Source organism: Poromitra crassiceps, assembly GCF_964638095.1.
Source record: "Poromitra crassiceps genome assembly, chromosome: 5".
Classification (NCBI taxonomy): Eukaryota; Metazoa; Chordata; class Actinopteri; order Beryciformes; family Melamphaidae; genus Poromitra; species Poromitra crassiceps.
The window spans coordinates 41,589,419-41,595,002 of NC_139642.1; the positions used below are offsets into that span (position 1 = coordinate 41,589,419).

The 5,584-nt window shown below is 44.6% G+C and overlaps 1 pseudogene across 1 annotated transcript; it reads left to right on the plus strand.

Moving 5' to 3' along the window:
• Nucleotides 1-3,890: 3,890 nt before the first annotated feature.
• LOC310776483 (glycylpeptide N-tetradecanoyltransferase 1 pseudogene) lies at nucleotides 3,891-5,342 on the plus strand (annotated as a pseudogene). The gene has a single exon. The product of its transcript is annotated as a glycylpeptide N-tetradecanoyltransferase 1 pseudogene (transcript).
• The last annotated feature ends 242 nt before the right edge of the window (nucleotides 5,343-5,584 follow it).

Below are 5,584 nucleotides of genomic sequence, written 5' to 3' on the forward strand. Positions count from 1 at the left end.
AATTATCTGCAAAAATACCAACAGCTGCCGTGGACATCAAAAGCAGAAAACATTTGATGCTGATAAAGGGTTCTCTCTGTACAGCAAGAAAGAGCTCCATGTGTTTGTGTGACCTCTGATTATTACCAAAGATACTTGCTAATCTGCTGTAGAGATGAAACGGTATGAAAATATCATATCACGATTATAGTGACCAAAATGATCACGGTTAAGAGTATTATCGCGGTATCGTAAAATGTGCTGAAAATGTTCAAATAGTACTGAAATCATTTCACCAAGCTTTATATTGAACAATCAGACCCAAAAAGTACTGATACACTCACTGAAATAATTTCAAAAGGTTTTATATTGAAAACTCTGACTTTTGCTACAGTAACTTTAGTTGGACAGTATTTACTGTGTTTTTCAAAGTGCAGTAATCAAACCAGGTTTTAATGATAATTACAATTTTAAACTGTAATACTCACCGTTTATCATTAAACCTGGTCTCCTTTTGTTGTCATTGTATCTGATACTGCAGTAAGGGGACGACTTCACAGCTGTACAACAGTGTGCAAAATCAGTGTAAGTGGTGATGAACTGCTCAGGAAACCATTTCATTTTCACAGGACAAAACTGATAGCAACAGCTGAGACTGACATGGGGATTGATATATGCTGACACTGATATGTATACCATTCTGTATCAACTTCCCTTCAAATGGTACAGACTGATATGTGCCAGCAGCTGTGCACAACACACAAGAGGTGCACTTGTGTTCTATAAGGAAGGATGGCACTATTTTTCAAAGGCAACATATCTGACAGCATTTTAGAGTTCACCTCTTAATGACACATGAGGCTGAGCATGGAGACTGAGCATGGTTCCCATGGACAGCTGAGACATTGAGATGTAGAAATGAGAAGGCTGCTTCTCATTTGTCATGTCGCTAATCGACAGGGCAGTCAGTCAGTCAGTAATGAGCCCCCCTTCTGTGAATAATGGTGTCATTATAATGATGAAACTATGAAACGTCAGATAGCATTTAGTCTCTTGTCTCGTATTGTTATGTCTATTCAAGAGAATAGGCTGTGCATCTATATCAACATCATGGCAAGCAACATAGTACAACCATTCCCAAGGATGTAGGGTTGACTTGATACTATCTACTGTACAGTTAGTATCTACATCCATCTATCTACATATATCTATCTATTTCTCTATCTACATGTATCTATCTATCTACATGTATCTATCTACATGTATCTATCGACATGTATCTATCGATCTCTCTATCTATTTATCTATCTACTGTACCTATCTATCAACATGTATCTACTATCTATATGTCAAGTATGTATGAGTATGTATTGTGTGTGTGTGTGTGTGTGTGTGTGTGAGTGTGTGAGAGAGTGTGTGTGTACTTGTATGTGCATGAAGTGTACGTGTGTCTCTGTACAGGTGTATACAAGAATAGGATTATTTTGTCTTTTTTTTTTTTTTTTTTATATATTTTATTTTAGACAAAAAATCAGGGAAGCAGTTCAAACAGTATAATTTCATGACAGTGACAGGATTATTTTGTCTAATAATCATTAAAGGTGTTGAGTGTAGATTTTAACATAAATAAATCCTACTACTATAATTGGAGAGATGTCTGTCTGTCCATCCGTGTATCCGGAGTTGCAAGGCGTATTTTACGCCTTCACACTCACAGAGGCATTGTGATATAATCTTTATTGTCACAGTGGCTCGCGTGACATCACTGATGACAAAAACTCCAGTTGGAGTTGCACTAAGCGCATGCACTGTTTCGATGAGTTGGCATGAGTTTGGCCACACCCCCGAAAAAAGTGTGGCCATGGTTTGAGTGTAGAGAGCAAAATTAACTGATTTAGGAATTAGCGCGTTAAGCACAGGTTTTTCTATCCTATCCTATATATTTAAGCAATATAGCACGAGAGCAAGTGTGTTGTGGTGAATATATCCCGCTGATAAGCTGTTATCCCACTCGGCCTGCGGCCTTGTGGGATAACAGCTTATCAGCGGGATGTATTCCACAACACACGCTGCTCGAGTGCTATATTGCTTTTATAAAACGGTTTCCAAGTATAATAATATAATAATAATAATACTATAAGTCCGACTGGCATTTTATTCTGATAGTCAGTTGAAACACTACTGTAAGGCGGGACCTCTAGCAAGAAGATAGACGTGCGGGTGATTTGATTGGATCGTTCTGGAGACTGAAGTCGACATTGGCCAATCCTGGCGCTTCGAGAGCTTTTTGCAAAGGCCGACACCAGAGCCGTATGCCGACACCAAGTAACGTTACGTCTTATTTAGAAATGCGGGGTTAAGAGTGAGGGCGCGCGAGAGAGGGGTTAAGACATTAGCCCGCGTCTATTCTTGTACAAAACATCATTTTCTGCGAAGTATTAGTAAAGTTATAAGCGAAGATCGATTCACAAGGATCTGAAACCTGTCTCCGCCATTTTGTTTTTGAGGTAACCAAAGCCTAAAAGAGTTGCGCCATCATGCGTCTGGCTGCAAGCGAGTAGCTTTTTGTTTGGACACTATCTAGCAAGAAGATAGACGTGCGGGTGATTTGATTGGATCGTTCTGGAGACTGAAGTTGACATTGGCCAATCCTGGCGCTTGCTGAGAAGCTGAGAGCTTTCTGGAAAGCCCAACACGGAGCTCGAGCGCAGCGCTGCCTTTTAGTAAGAGAGTTGCCATGGCAACCAATAACCCATGGCCATGGGTTATTGAACTCGGTTACTGGAATTATACAATGGCTGTGAACCAATCAGATTGCTTGATTTGAGAGAGCCGTTTTATAATTAATTTTATACTATAGACCTTATTCGCTAACCCCGGACAGTGCCATATTGTTGACATACCGTCCTGCAGCTGACAACTATAGTAACGGCCTTATTTTCGTTTCTGTTCCATTACAAAATAGCGATAGTGATGACAGCAATAAAAAACCCAGAGTTGTTGTTTGTATGCTGCCGTTAATGCCTGTAATAATAAACAAAAGAAAAAACGAGGTGAACAGACTTTGCTGTGAGGAGCTGTCAGAAAGTTTCACCTGTCTCTCCTAACTATCCACACATCTCCTGTGCTGGTGACGTATCCTCCGTCTCGCTCCCTTCACGTCTGTGGACGGTAGAGATAGAAACAAACCACAGGGACTTTATTGCTGTCATTACTACAGCCGTGTGTAACGCAGGTCACCATCCGAACACAATTGGAACAATACAGGTAACGCTAACGGCGGCTAGCTTCCTATAAACTCTGCTCTTACATAGGCTGTCACTTAAAGCTATGTCAACAACATGCCGGCAGTGGGCGTGCCCGTACGTGAGTGACGTCAATCGAATAAGGTCTATATATACACTGTATATAAGGAGGTGTCCGTGTGTCCGGAGTTGCAAGGTGCACTGTTGCTCCGATCGCGCCAAAGAATTACGGTAGCCAAAACACTCTTTAGGGGTCTGGAATCTGTTGCAGGAGAAGAAACAAGTGCAAATTCGCTATGCCAGGCGGCATGTGTGTTACTGATGACATCACTGATGATGTCATCATCATCTGGCTGCCTGGCAAAAACAATGCCAGGCAGCTGGCTGTTGGCCACTGATTTGTCCTCAGGGTTGTGAGTCAGTCAGCTTCAGACAGAGCCAGATTTAGGCCGGCAGCCAGCTTGCCAGGCAAACTAGTCGAGTGCCAGGCAGCAATTTGTGACACACACTGATGGTGAGTGATGTCACTTGAGCAATTGTGATGTCATCAGTGATGTCATCAGCAAGTGATGTCATCAGTGATGTCACTCGAGCATTTTGAGGGTTGTAGACAGCCTTTTACAGTATGTCCAGGGCATGCAGTGTCTTCTCAATTGCTTGTTGAAGATGGTGAATGAGAATGAGACAGCACCTGAGAATGAGATGGTACCTATGTCGGAGAAAGAAGATGTAAAAGACCACGGACATTGCAGCGATTGTGAAAATGAAGAGCATCACTTTGATGATGGTGACAAGGTTTTAAGGGATGGCACTGCGGCTAAGAAGAAAAAGAAGCCTGGTGCTACAGAAGAAGCACAGGACCCCTTTGTTAGGGTGACTTCAGCTGATATGCTGCAGAAGATCCAGAAGGCCATTGAACTGTCTGTAGGTGATGGCCCTGCCAAAACCATGGAGGAGGCGAGTCAGAGGACTTACCAGTTCTGGGACACACAGCCTGTGCCCAAGCTAGGGGAGATGTTGACATCACACGGCTCCATTGAACCAGACAAAGACAACATTCGCGAGGAGCCCTACAGCCTTCCACAGGGCTTCAGCTGGGACGCCCTCGACTTGGGTGACTCTGCTGTGCTCAAGGAGATCTACACTTTCCTCAATAAGAACTATGTGGAGGACGAGGAAAACCTGTTCCGATTTGACTACTCCCCCGAGTTCCTGCTGTGGGCAATGCGCCCCCCTGGCTGGTTGCCCCAGTGGCATTGTGGAGTGAGGGTCACCTCCAACCAGAAGCTGGTGGGCTTCATCAGTGCCATTCCTGCCAACATCCGCATCTACGACATAGAAAGGAAAATGGTTGAGATCAATTTCCTCTGCGTGCACAAGAAGCTTCGCTCCAAACGACTCGCCCCGGTTCTCATCAGAGAGATCACCAGGCGGTCCAATCTGCAGGGCATCTTTCAGGCTGTTTATACCTCCGGGGTGGTGCTGCTGCCCACACCTGTTGGCACATGCAGGTACTGGCATCGCTCTTTGAACCCACACAAGCTGATCGACGTGAAGTTCTCCAAACTGGGGCGGAACATGACTATGCAGCGCACCAGGAAGTTGTACCATTTGCCAGAGGCCCCCAAGACATTGGGCCTGCGACCGATGACAAAGAGGGACGTGCCCGCGGTGCATCACCTCCTTCTGGAATACCTGCGCCTGTTCGACTTGGCGCCCATCCTGAACCAGGAAGATGTGGAGCACTGGCTGCTGCCCCAGGAGAAAATTATTGACACTTACCTGGTGGAGAATGATGGCAAGGTGACTGACTTCCTGAGTTTCTACACACTGCCCTCTACCATTATTATGAAGCACCCTGTGCACCGCAGTCTAAAAGCAGCCTACTCCTTCTACAACGTGCACACCACCACCACCCTGCTGGACCTAATGTCTGATGCCCTCATCCTGGCCAAATCGAAAGGGTTTGATGTCTTCAGTGCACTGGATCTAATGGAAAACAAAACTTTCCTGGAAAAGCTTAAGTTTCACATCGGAGATGGAAATCTACAGTATTATCTGTACAATTGGAAGTGTCTCCGCATTGGGTCAGAAAAAGTCGGCTTGGTGTTGCAGTGACATCCCCTTCTTGCTCGAAAGCAAGAGTCACCAATGGGCCAGCAGACAACACCAACAGATGGACTGATTGACTTCCTGCTCCAGGAATTTTTACTTTTGAACCTTTTAAACTTTGACCTGCACTACTGCGGCCAGGCAGGGAGCTGGTTCTTCTTCCCGCTCTTCCTCCTCCCTCCATCACATGGACTGTAGAAAAGGCCCTCTCATACCGACTGATGAAACCATGCACATTGGAACACCCA